The 15,046-nt window shown below is 32.1% G+C and overlaps 1 long non-coding RNA gene across 1 annotated transcript; it reads right to left on the bottom strand.

The window, feature by feature from the left end:
• Positions 1-10,391: 10,391 nt before the first annotated feature.
• On the bottom strand, positions 10,392-14,825 carry LOC114379681. Its single transcript, XR_003659557.1, has 7 exons — positions 13,684-14,825; positions 13,299-13,591; positions 12,630-12,719; positions 11,443-11,699; positions 11,226-11,291; positions 10,807-11,131; positions 10,392-10,729 (listed from the first exon to the last, which is right to left on the bottom strand). It is a non-coding gene; the product is annotated as an uncharacterized LOC114379681 (long non-coding RNA).
• Positions 14,826-15,046: the final 221 nt, after the last annotated feature.

Genomic DNA, 15,046 nt, shown 5'->3' with positions numbered 1-15,046 from the left:
TATGTATCTGAAGGTCAGTGGGAGTAAGATTATTTTTCTAATTCTGTATATTGATGATATCTTGCTTGCAGCTAAGGATCTTGGTCTTCTTCATGAGACTAAGAAATTTCTCTCTAGAAACTTTGAAGTGAAAGATATGGGTGAGGTAAGCTATGTGATAGGGATATAAATATTCCATAATAGATCACAAGGATTGTTAGGCTTATCTCAGAAAGTATATATATTGATAAAGTACTAGAGATATTCAAGATGGAAAGGTGTTTAACATCACCTGTTCTAATTTAGAAAGGAGACAAATTTAGTCTCACACAATGTCCTAAAATGATATGGAATGAAAAACAAATGGAAGTAATTTTGTATGCATCAGTTGTTGTTGCATCTGAAAGCTGAATTTGTAGCATGTTTTGAGGCTACAATTCATACTAATTGGTTGCAGAACTTTATTTCAGGGCTTGGAATTGTCGACAGTATCGCTTGGGCACTGAAAATGTATTGTTATATCTCCGCAGCAATATTTTTGTAAGAACGACAAGTACTCTAAGGGTGCTAAGCATATGAAATTGAAGTACTTTGTCGTGAAGGAAGAAGTTCAGAAACAAAGAGTGTTAATAGAACATATTAGCACAAACCTTATGATAGTTGACCCTTTGAATAAGGGATTACCGCCCAAGACATTATAGAACATGTTGAAAGTATGGGCATTATTGTTATTGATGATCATTAAGTGTAATTTATCTTATGCATTTTAGTGACACTCTGAGCTCAATTATGATATGTTTCTGATTACCTGTTCTCTATGTTTGCATGAATGTTTGTGTTAGAGTAATGTCAATAGGTTTTGTCTTGAATGAAGACATTATATTGGACCAATTATGTTCTCCTAACTAATTGTCATATTAAGGAGAAGACTAATTTGTAGTACATGGAAGGGACTATGTCGATTAGATGATGTACAACCGCCATGACTCAAATTGGTTCCTATTCTTAATCATGAAATTATGATGTACCCAATGTATAGAACAATTTAGTCAATTTTTAATGCGCATTATGTTAGTTAATCTATTTATTTATTTAGTCCATAATGTTTATTAATGTAACATGAGCCAAGTGGAAGAATGTTAGAATTAATGTCTCATGTGAAAGGCATGTGACTTATGTAGGGACTAATAAGTAAATAATTATCGATTAAGGGCTAAATTGTAATTGGGCTTAATAGGAGAAGTTTCTAGAGCTAACTGCTACTTGATGGGAGTAGCGGTTATAAAAGGGGCTTAATACCCACTAACGTGAAATAAGGTCCCCTTCCTGACCAGAAAAGTGTTCTCTCTCACCCATAGCCATCACGAATGGAGAGAGACGGAAAAGAAAGGCCTAAGGAAGTGAAATCTTATTTCTCTCCTCTTTCAAGGAAATCAAAGTGCACCGAAGAGAAGTTCCTATGAAGAAAGGTACAAGTCTTCCTATGGAGAAAGGTACACAACATTATCTATTGTTTATTGATTGAGAATCATAGATTTCAAGATCTTGTTGTTTCCTATAATTGATAGTCTAGGAAACCCCTTAAGAAGTTTTGCATATGCTTGCACATGGGCACACAAATGGTTTTGTATAGACATTTGTTTTCGTATGACACTGAATGCAAGTTGCATAACACCATGAATGACTGTCCATAACAATTCTCGTGATTGTACCAACAGTAACACAAACAAACTCCTGTAGGAAATATCACAGGCATAAAATTCAGCAGGAGGCAGCCAAAGAAGCGATAAACAAGTAAACATAAATAAGATAATTACTTCACAAATGTTGTTTATCTTAGAAATGGTCTTTGCCTCTGACTTGGAAATGAATGTTTCCCTTGATGATAACTGAGCAGAACCTGAAGGCTGTGAACTCCACTGGGAACGACGTGTCAAAACTAAGCGGATCTCAATGCCCAATTCTGAAAGCCTATACATACTAAATCAATAACAGACCGAAGGAAAAAAAGAATAAACATATATTAATAACAACATGAGGCAAATACTTCTAATTGAATTCTTCAATTGGTGCCACTGGCTGATTAATAGTCAATTTAGAAGCCTTCAAAGAATTGCTAACCGAGGATGGATAGGATCCTGCACCACTCAGAAATAAAAGCATAAGTTGGATATGATGAAGATGAAAAACAATAAACTATATATCATAGTATACCCTGGCCCTCTTTAATTCTGACATTGGTCAACAACACAATAATAGGTCTTTCAGTCTCATGCTGATCCAAATATTCCAAAAATTGGAGACAATGATCATCCCATAGAGTGCAAGACAACAATTGGTTACTGACAAAAAACAAACCATTATACAAAAAATCAATTAACAACATACAACCATATAATCATACAACCATGAATAACTCATAGAACATATAAGACGTTTACCTCAAATTCATAAGCTTAAAAACAACTCTTTTACTTCTGGATGAAATATGACGAAAGACAACCTCGTCAACCACACCAATGATGTCTAAAAAATAGAGTAAAAATTAGTAATGGAAAACAAAACCCACAAACACTGGTGATGAAATTAGAAATGTAAATCTAGCTGCACTAACCTACTAATAGGCCAGACTGTAATTGGCTAGCAACGACATCCGAAAAATCTGCAAATCTATAATTTTTAAAAGGAAGCCCATCCAATTCACATTGTCTGACAACTGTAACTTCAATAAATGTCAATTTATATGGATGATCACAAACTCTGTACTGTCCATCATTCTTGCTGACTCTAAAATTGTGCATCACATAAGTACAACCTTCCTTCAAATCCATTTTCCATGTCTTTAACTGGTCTTGCTTACAGACCACATGGATTTGATCACCCTGTGAATCATAAAAATATCTAACTAACGGCTACAAACAAAGACAATTCATGAACAAAAAGAACAAATTAAAAGCATACATCAGAGTCAACGATGATCATCTCAGCTTGTTCAGACCTACCCGGCGTCCCAACAAACCAGAGCTTGGTTATCCTTACAGCAAGTTTCAGAGTTTCTTTAGATCCATCAATGGATTTTATCTTGTCATCAATACGTGCCATCAGTCTGAACAAAAACTCAGAAACATACATAGATATTAAAACCACAAAACAACCACATAACATGATAACAACAACAAATAGAATGTTATTTATTGAAAAAAACAATGATAAGTCAAACCATAAATATGATAACTAAGGTAGAATGAACAATTAAGCTGACCTGATTCTGTTTTTTTGGACAACCAACAGCAACACAAAAAAGGAACAACAATATATAGTATCTATCAAACACAAAATATTTCTATCATGATAAATAACATCAGACAAAAGATGAATAAAAAAAACAGGCAATAGGCAAGCGTGCACAAATATGGAGAAAAATTTAAGTGTCCGAATAAAACCTTACCTATCACTATTATACAATTTCGTTGTCCCTGTCTAAACAACAACCAAAACAGACACAAATTAAATTATCAAGCAAGGCAGCCACCAAATATTACTATCAACTAAAAAACATTCTAGGCATGGCCATTCAAGGTTACCTCGATAGGAAAATATTACTCTCGGAATGACACCTTAGCTATTACCCGATTTTGTTGGCCCTGCCTAAAAACATACACAAAATAATAGCAGACAACAGGCCGATCTTAAAAAATGGTAACAAACAAACATGCATAAACCATGACCATTATAGATTACCTCGAACATTCGCCTACAAACACCAAACAACATCAGCAAAAGAGTCTTCATAAAAAATGAAGAAAATAAAAACAAATTAAAAAAGGCAAATTCAGCTCTCTGAACAACAAATCCGCAACAACACCCAAAAACTTGCAATAGCAACCAAACATACAGATGAGTAAGCGACACCACAGATGACCAAAATAAACAACACCGAACATGCATGCATGAAACAAAAACATGTGTGACCGTTAACAAATGTAAAGAGAAAACCAAAACCGCAAAAAGTCAAACCAAAATGCTCGACAACAGCAAATGTGCATAAAATGAAAGCCAGGGTAACAAACAAACATGCATAGATATCAGAAAATATTGCAACCATGACCATTATAGGTTACCTTGAACATTAGACTATGAAACACCGAACAACATCAGCAAAGGAATCATGAGAAAAAAAACATGAAAAAAAAACTAACTTAAAAAACCAAATTAATCAGCAAGCGACACCACAGATGACCAAAAAGAAACAACCCCAAACATGCATGCATGAAAACAAAACACCTGCGACTATAAACAAATGTAAAGAAAAAACCAAAACCGCGAGAACTCAAACCAAAATGCACGACAACAACAAATCTCCGCAAAATTAATGGAAACTCTGAGCAGCTGAAAAAATTAAACATAAGAAGCAAGAAAACTTGAAGCAAGACCAAATGTCCACAAAATGGAAGGCCTGAGAGCAGTTGAAAAATCAAACTGCAAATGATGGAGGTAGGAAAACGAAAAAGAAAGAAACCAAACCAAGCAAAGAAAATAGTGAGAGAATGCGCAAAGACAGAGTAAGCAGTTTCTTGTTCTTGAATGATCGGGAATGCATGCAAAAGGTGGAGTAGTAGTTGAAGGAATGACTGGGAATGCATGCAGAAAGTGACAGTTAGAGCGAAACTAAAATACCCAAAAAGCCAACAAATTGGAATATTTTTTTCCTCGAATGTGTTTTATTTTTTTTGTGTTATTTAAAAAATGGATGTTATTATAGTAATAATTTAAGTGTTGAAGGTGAAGTCGCCCTGGTGAAAGTTAGAAATGTTTGTATTAATTTAGGTTATTACAATTTAATAGAAAAAATACAGGGTATAACAATAATGATAGTATTTTAGGTTAAACCATAACAACACAAAAAAAAAATCTTTAGCTAGAGTTTAATAATAATAATAACAATAATAATGAATAATAATGAATAATAAAATGAAATAGAATTGTAAAGCAATATTTATGATAATTTTTTTAAAAAAATGTTAAAGATAATAAAAAATAAAATGTCCTGTGTACGACACACATGCTACAATGGACATAACAAAAGATTACAATTTCGCAAAGATGAATTAACTTTAAAACCCGTTCTGTTTAGATCAATAATAATAATAATAAATTAAACATTGGTATTTAGCATGCATGCTTATTTGTTTTGCAAAACATAAGTAAAATAAAATACAACATGAAAATTTTTAAAAATTTTACATCAATAATAATTTAATTGGCAGTATTGAAATAAAAATAGACTAAAAATGAGAGACAATATCAAATAAGATGTCCACAAATTATATTATTATTTAATTACAAAATGATAATAATAAATTTATTATTTTATATACTCACTTTAAATAATGTACTTAACATGTTACACTTATTTGTAGATTTTTTTTTATATCGATAAAATAAGTTGGTATTTTTGGTTAAAAATATATACACTTAACACAATTCCAGTCGAATATTTTCCATTTACAAATATCTGTTTGTTTTTTTATTTCTTTTATGTAAAATTTGTATAAAAACAAACTATGGTAACCATTTTTTATTTCCATAATTCATACTAATATTAATTATTGACTATATCTATGCTAAATCATGAAAAACATTATAACTTTCATGATAAATATTTAGTCAATAAAAATGACACTATCAATCTAATTAGAAAGCATGATTTTGGGAAAAAATAATAAATGCATCATATATATTGAATGACAGAATTAAAACTTTGACTCCAACTATATATAACCAAACATGTACAATTGATATAATTAACCATATGACATGTATCATTATACATTTTAAATGTAAAGCAACAAAAAGTTTTTAAAAATGTGCAAAGAGAAATTGGGAAAAAATGTATATAAATTGTGGTCAAAACAATGAAGAAGAATAGTGTTGCAGCAAAAAAAAGTTGTTTAAAAACGGTGAGCAAATAATAATAATTATAGTATTTCTGATGTACGCAGAAGTCAGTTATTTTTTTATTTTTTATTACATAATAGGAATAAAATGATTACTAAGCTTTAACATATAAATGGGAAAAATATAACTAAATAGATTAAAAGGATACTTAATTAACATGGTTAAACCTTTGTAGGCAAAAGCATTGAATCAATAAAGTAATAAAGATGAAATTGTCTGATACCGTAATGTATTTGAGTAACAATATTAATCAAAACATAAATGAAATTTAAAAAAATAGTTTGTGTGCATGATCTTCAGTTGGAGAGGTCCTCATCCCATATAACTTCTTTTCTAAATAGAACTTCCCATACGTGTTCGTCAAATCTGAAGAAGAATATTACCTCTTCTCCAGCCATTAAATTATTTTCATAGAGATATTGGAACCATGGCTGGGCAATAGATGGCACACCATCGTGCATGGTGATCTGCCATTGGTTGCGTTTGCCATAGCCTCTCTGAACAAGAATTACTTTTTGTGATCCAAACAAAAAATTTAAAGCTGCTGGTGGAAGGAGCTGCATTGAAACAAAAATAGTGATCATACGACTAAATGTTTTCCCTATATTGTATTTACAGCACTCAGGGTTATTTAAATTAAACCAATATAAAGACAAAAAGTTAATAATAGAATAGGTTTACTGTCATAAAGAAAAGTTGGGGTGAGAAAAATAACAACATGTAGTCAGCGTTAAAGCAATATAAAAGAAAAGAAATTAATAGTAAGAACATAATTGGGTGGCTAGCAAACCATTACCAAAGGGAAGCTGTGTTGCATCATGTGTTCGATGACATCGGCTGTAAAGATGTGTCTCCTGGTTGCCTGAACCGACCTTGGACGGCCCTGCCTATGGATAGGTCCAATGACATCCACCTCGAAGGAAGTATTTTTGTCAGCAGCAAAAAACCGCATGATGACACTATCGTCAATGCCGTGAGTTCTTCTAAACTGTTTTAGCCTATTAGCAAAAAAGTATCGGCTACCATATTTGCGAAGCCTAGCAAAATGTGTGGTTCCATTATACTGAAACAAAACATACGTCGGGTAATATGACCTCCATTGTCTATGGTAAGACAATGGAACCTCAATGATGTTCTGCAAGGAAACATGTTAACATTAAATAGAAGAATTTTGTTTCATATGAAATAAGGGAACTGGAAAAATGCTTGAATGTTGACCTTGGAAACACAGAATGCGGCCAAAAACCGTATTGCTGCCAACCAGTTTGATGGGCCCTATAGCACAAAAATTAATGAAATTAGTCACATAACAAAGCAGGGAATAATTTATCAAAAACTGAACAGAAAAAAATAAAGAACAAATATTAGAGATCAGAATGTAGTTTTTATAAGTGAAAATATGAAGGTAAAAGCCAACTTGTTTGTATTGTGTATATTATCGGTATGAAGTGTGGAGTTCAGGGCAGTCAATATTGAATGGCCTGTGCTACAGATTTTCTATGGCTCTGAATTTTTAATGCAGACAAAGGTTTTGTTCTCAAATTAGTATTATAAATTATAAAACTAGGGCAGTAATTTATATATGACCTATAACAAAAAATAGTCCTTCAATATGGATCATTCATAAATTATAAAAAACCTAATGTTGTCTGAATTTAATGCTAAGTGTATTAGATTTAATCAACATGCATGAGTGAGTATTATAAATTTGGATCAATATATGGTAACATGTTGCAATTTAATATGAAGCAACAGAAGAAGAGATAGGTAGAAAAATTTATCTTTTTGTGGTGTAGCAGTCAAAATAGCTATTAAATTTGGGAGTCAAAATTGATACTGTTAATCAAGGAAAATATATGCATGCATGTACTCAATATGTCATCTATAATAGATAATAGTCTTTTAATCTGTGTATAGAATAGCAGAGGAAAAAAAAACCTTGCTTGTAGCTAATGATGAATGTGAAGTCATGCTTGTCTGGGTTGAGTTGAAATGCTAGTCAGACCGGGGGTTAGTGCTATAACTTGTTTCAAATATTAAGCTACTTGATTAAAGTTCTCCTGGATGGCAAATATAGGTGAGTAAAAACAATTGGGCGTGGATGTGTGGAAGGGAAATGATTTTTGGAGAAGAAGTGTGGGAGTCACAGAGTAATTGCCATGTAAGTGGGGGAATAAAGATGAATGTGGAAATTCTGGAGCATTATTGATTGCTGGCTTCGAGGATTACATGTGAAGAGTCATATATAATAAATATATGAGTTGATATTTTTTTGTAAATTTAATGTGTATTAGAAGTTAAAATTACAGTAAAAGAGAAAATATAAAAGACTATTATTGAATAATAATATTTTTTGGTTGATAGATCAAGTAATAACTTTATTTTTGTCTTGACTTTTTTTTAATCAAAAAATGAAAGTTAGTTTTAAAAAAAGAATAAACTATAAAAAATGGAATAAATAGAGGTTAAATAAGTTTTTTTTTCCTTATACATGTAGTTGTAATTTGAATGAGTTTATTGGTTTTAAATGAATTTTATTTATTAAATATATCATCAATTAACTTAGATATAAATGTATGGCAAGAAAAAAAGGAAAAAAATTGTTTTTTCAAATTTCGATTGAGACAATTAGAATAATAGAAAAATGATTAGTATAATATAATAATTACAATAATGGAGGTATATAGTGTTTTGACAAAATAGCAAAACAAAAGAAAAACAATATCCAAAGTAGTGTCAGAAAAAGTTGCCAAAATAGGCATTTTATTTACCTTGTAACAATCGAATGCTGCTGTAAACTACAATATTAATGGGTGCTTGATTTGCAGTCCCAGACCATTTGAAAAAACACAACTTAACATTTGAGTATGTTGTCTTAGTAAGAGAAGTTATGTTTGGTGATGTTGCAAAGAAAGAGAGGCTTAAATAACTAAATGCAGAGGACAAAAGATTAGGATTGAGTTAAGTATCTAACAAAGTTGTTAATATAATTGAATTAAATGTGAAAAAACCAGTACAGCAAAATGGCTAACGTGTGATGGTAATCAAGTTTAACATCGATGAAATAGAAGAAGTTTGATTGTGTGATATGTAGACATAGATCGAATAGCTACACAGACAAAGATATAAAGTATATATATGTATGTGCTCTAAGAACACAACATGCTGGGATAGGTTTTTTTTTATCAAGGAAGTGTGAAAACAGAACATGGATATTACATGGTCTGTAAAACATAAGCATTGGAATATGCAGGAAATAAATATGAGATGACTGCACCAGGGAATGTCTAAGATGATACTATGTTGATGTGAGCATCAATGGTTTTATTCTGGAATAGTTTTTATAATTTGTTTCTATTAAATGTCAAAACAGGATATGCATATTACATCATCTATAAAGTATAATCAGTTGAATATGCAGGAAATAAAGATAACATGACAGCAGAAGGGAAAAACATGGATAGACACCAGAATATAGACAAAATAAAAGAATGTTGGAGGTTCCTAAAATTAAAACATCTACAGGCAGGAAAGAATATCTAGAAAGAACTTAAATAGAAGGCATAAATAATGCGTACTATTCAAACATCATATATAATTGAGAATCCTGTGTCCATTGAATAACAATTTAGGTGTTGAAACTAAATTAAATTTAGTAACTATTATTGTAGGTCAGCCTGAATGGACAATGATACATGTAAAGCTAGAGAAGGTAAAATAATGAGGAAATAACAGAAATAGGCAGATTTAGCATTGTTACCGTATGAGAAAGGAAAAATATTCGACAAATTTAAAAACTCCAAAAGACGGACAGAAATGAAAAGATGAAATAATTATTTTATTTTCTCATAAATCTCTTTTATAAGACTTATTAGAATTATTACAATTATTTGTATAAAGAACGCTCAAGAAGCCTCAATTTAATCAGTTACTTTAGAAAGTTTAACTTGAATATTATTGATATACACAACCAATAAACAGGAGAGAATGGAACATTGGAAAGTTATCAGATGAAGCCTGTTTTCATTGATCCCATGCTTTGATATAAATCTTAATAATACTTGCCCAGTGTTATTGCAAATGACCATCTCATTTGAATTCTTAATATATATATATGTATATATATATATATATGTATATATATATATATATATATATATATATATATATATATATATATATATGTATAACATAGAAGGCTAGCATTCAGAATAATTGTGACATGATGTTTCAATCGTTAGCATGTTCATAATTCAAGTTTTTTTTTTATACCATGGTTGCAGTCTAGCTAATTTGATATTTTGAGAACTAAATATTAACATATAATTTTTCCAATTACCAGCGTGTGTGATGGAATTCAGTATTGAAGCACAAAAACCATGATATTAATATATAAACATTGTTCAGAAGAATGACATAATTAAAACTGAAAAAGCAAAAATTGCAAATTAATATGCCATCCAGAATCAACATTAACCAAACATTTGTTGTAATATATAAACTAACATAATAAAAATTTAAATTCACCAATCATCGTTGTCACCCAATTCCTCTGTTTTCTAATAACCATTTCCTAAATATCCTCACGACTTCTGTAATAGAATAAAAGTTCGTCTCCGCGAACAAAATCATCTTTAGAAAGAAACCAATACCATGGCTCCGCAAAATACTTTCCGTGAAAGCCAGGGCCAACTGGGACGACAAACCATTGTAATGGAGGCCTGAACTTTCTTAAAATGGTCATATGGAAACCACAAGAAGGAAGGTGTATTGCTGCAATAGGTGGATGAATCTGAATATAAAAAAAAACTGAGTTAATTTTTTGGGTAAAGATTTGATCATAATGCAAAAGAGGTCAATATAAATTACCAGTGGTTTAGGATCACCAAGCAGGGCTTGAGTGAGTTCAATAGTCCAGACATGCATTCTAAATGCTAGTAGGGGTCTGCCACATGTCTGTTGTTCAAGCGAAGGACTGAAATGAAGATCAAAATTCCATATGTGTTCACAGACCATAAAGTTGATAGTAACTGAATCATAGATATTTAAGTGCTTCCTCAACTATTTAAGGCCCTCAGCGAAGAAATTTTTTGTTGATATTGTATGAGGAGGCTCCATCATAGTTAAACCGGGCAAATTTTGGATAACGTGGCGCCCACTGTGAATGGTAGAATGACGGTATTTCTATATAGTCCTGGTCAGAAAATGTGGTAAGCGCAGATGTTATGTATCAGGTCAAAGGAATGCATTGAAAAAACAATATGAATAAAAGAGTAGTCAAATATCACCTTCTCATTGTGAAATGCTGCAATAAACTGTAATATGCAGGGCCGGGTCATTATAGGATCCCTCATCTACAATAAGATAGCCATGATTGTTGCAGTTACAGTAACCATTCAGCATGAAGAGAAGTAATTATTGCAATTACAGAAAACATTCAGGGTGAAGAGAAGAAATTAATTGAAAACAAAAGCTAAGCAAATTAAAGTTTGCTAGACTACTTACCCTGCTTGACGCTGTTGATGATGTTGAGCTCATCTTTGGGATGGTAAGAAACTAATGATTGTTTGGGGAAAAATCAAAGATAACAGATTACAGCAATGTGGTGAAGCCTTTGCATCCTCTGCTATATAAGCTAAACCCCATGATGTTATAGGAAGGTGAAGGAACAAATTGAATGCATTAAATTACTACATTTTCCCAAAATTCCAATTAATGGAAGATTGGTTTGGTTGGCAACTGTCCAGTCTCAATCGTTGTTTCTGAAGAGTCAAAATTGCACGGGGGTTAGAATCATTCACAGGCTAGACGACTATGCAAGCATATCAACAATTATTCATTCATAGTAAATTATAATGGCCTAAATGCTTTAAATACCACGCAACAACATGAGCAAACAATGCAGGCAGAGGTTTGTCATTTGGTATCCAATTTAATAAGAGGAAATCTAATAACTTATCAAAGGAAATGCATATCAGATATGCCATATGTCATACTTCGGAATCAAAGTAAAATAACATATGATTTAAAAATTCCCACATGACTTAAAGCCAAACAATTAAAACCAAACCAAGTTAATCTAACATTAACATTCAATGACCATGCAGGAAAAAAAATGCACCAATATGGGTAAAAAACAGCATCCATAGTTATGGATAGCAATTGGAACAATCATGTTAATAGAATTTACTAATAGATTTTAGGTGACAACCACCTGTGGTTAGATTTTCCATCGAACAAAACAAATATGAAACATAAATAACAGATTTACCCAAGAAATCCAATTAATTTGGCCAAACAATACTGGACTGAGCTCTTGTAAGAAATGCATCCTATGAGATAATTGGCTGAAAACAATTGCTAGCTAATGAAGGATAGGAACCTATGGACGAATGGAAAACAGAAGAATCAGATGAATTTAATAAAGAGAAAAAACAACAAAGAAGTATACAAAAAGTAGCATTGGCAGGAAAAACCAACAGTGAAATAGAAGCAAATTCAGCAAATGCATGCAACAAAACCTGGAAAAACATAGTTGATATAAAATATTTGATTAATAACTTCGCAAACTAACTAAAAGTTAACAATCAAAAACTATCAGGAGAGTTAAACTCGGCAAAATACGTCATTAATAAATTGGCAAATAAATTCACCAAAGGTAGACCAAAATGCATAAAAGATGAGCAAAATACCTATGATTGAATTGTTGCTTCCATTCCACCGGCTAACTAATAGCCAACTTAGAAGCCAGCAAAGAATTGCTAACTTGGATGAATAGCATCCTACAGCAGGCAGAAATAGAAGCATAAGTTGGATATGCTGAAGAAAAAAAGCAACAAACTATATATGATACCCGACAATAAAATTTAGAATAATTAATAAAGTTAAATAAATTTTAGAAACAATTTAATAAAGCTGATAACAAAATGAATAAGTCATAAAACATATTAGACATTAACCTCAACTGCATAACTTTAAAAACAACCCTTATACTTGGTGATGAGAAAGGGCAAGAGACAACCTCATGGACTACCTAAATGACAAAAAATAAACAATTCCACCAAAAAAAACATGCATATGCAACTAAACATATAGGCCACCAAACAATATCCCAGATGGCCAAAAAGAAACACAATTCCCTGCGAGACATATACCAAATAGCATTAGGCAGGACAGGAATGTTACCAAAAATATGAAGAACAAACATGCATAGATATAAAAAAAACATCTGAACCATGGTCGTTATAGCTCACCACAGAATTCGGCTGTTAAACACCGAACAACATCAGGCATATAAGTTCTGAAACTTAAGAACCAAAAAAACTTGAAATATTTTAGCAGGAAGGGATCAAAAGCAAAACCTCATACGGAGAACACAAAATTGAACGTGTCAGCAGGAGGAAAACTAAACTGGAACTCAAGATACCTACATGAAAAAGAAAGCAAGGAAACAAAGCAAGTAAAGCAGCATCCAACACTCAGCAATAAGCAAATGAAGCAAAAACAAAGAAAGAAGCTTTGGAGTAGTTGAGGGAATGACCGGGAATCCATCAAAAAGTTGACACTTGCACCCAAGTGGAAATGCGCCAAAAAAAAAACAAATTGAACAGGCGGCAACACATGAACCATCGCCACAATAGTAACTTTCAATGCCCTATATTTGATGAGACAATCACCAAGAAAACCATCAGCTACATGGTATAACATTAGACATAGCATAATTATTACAAAGGAATAACAACTTACCTATTTTCTTATTGTCTTGAACCGCTTAAATCAGGACCAACTCAACACCACAAAAAAACATCCATAAGCAACCAACAACGTAAAAAAAACAGTATTGCACGTTTTGAAAAAGGACAAATATTAATCATGAAACAAAGCCAACATGCATGCAACAAAATGAAAACTCATAAGGCAGACCAACATCGACAAAAACCGACACACCAAATCAAAACAACACCCCAAAAAATCTACATGCAAAACCAACCACAAAATGGAAGACTTTCAGAATTGGGCATTGAGATTTGCTATGGACAATCATTCATGGTGTTATGCAGCTTGCATTCAGTGCCATAAGAAAACAAATGTCTATACAGAACCGTTTGTGTGCCCATGTGGCAAGCATAATGATAACCGAGCAAACCAAGAAAGCAAAATTCAACACATGTCAGCAGTTCAAGCATGAGCACAATATCCTTTTCCCTATACATCTCTTTGATGAGACTTAGAATAGATATAGAGAGAATATAGATAGACATAGAATATAGAATACATAATATAGATAGATTTTACCCTTTTTGTGATCTCATTCACCCTGCCTAAATAACAACCAAAACATACACCAAATCAAATTAACAAAGATACAACCAAACATACATAGACATTAGAAAACATTAAAGGCATTGCAATTATAGGTCAGCTCATGCTTCTCTGAAAGACTTACCTATTCGGCGATCTTCTTGGCCCTGCCTATAACACAACCAAAGCATACACCAAATGACATCAGGTAAGCCAGAATTGGGAAAAAAAGGTAACAACTAAACATGCATAGATATTAGGAAACATTCGACGCATCGTCATTATTCGTCTGTCAAATACCAAAAAACATCAAAGATATCAATTATTGTTATTGAAAAACCACAAACAAAGTCGAAAACATTTGTGAACAACAAATCAACAACCCCACCAAAAAACATGCATGTGTAACCAAACATGCATATTGAAACAACATTCCGTGCGAAACACACAGTGCATGCATGAAACAAAAGCTCAACAGCGAAAACCAAAACAGCCAAAACAAACAACATTTCTTGCGAAACATAACATGCATCGATGAAACAAAATCTCGACAACAAAAACCAAAATCGATGAAACAAAAGCTCAACAGGAAAAACCAAAACAGGAAAAACCAAAATGGGATAATAATAGTTGTAAATAAAAATGGAAACTTTAAGTATTTAAGCATAAAGAAAAAAAAAACCCAAACCTGACATGGAAAACACAAAAAAGAAGAAGAAAGGAAAGAAACAGAGGAAGCAAAATGAAGAAGAAACAAAGGCAACGAAGAAGAAAGAAAGCAAAACGCAATGAAGAAGAAAGAAAGGAA

The sequence above is a fragment of the Glycine soja genome, chromosome 12 (genome assembly GCF_004193775.1).
Source record: "Glycine soja cultivar W05 chromosome 12, ASM419377v2, whole genome shotgun sequence".
Classification (NCBI taxonomy): domain Eukaryota; kingdom Viridiplantae; phylum Streptophyta; class Magnoliopsida; order Fabales; family Fabaceae; genus Glycine; species Glycine soja.
Note: the sequence above shows the minus strand (reverse complement) of the source record. Positions and strands in the feature narration are given on the sequence as shown.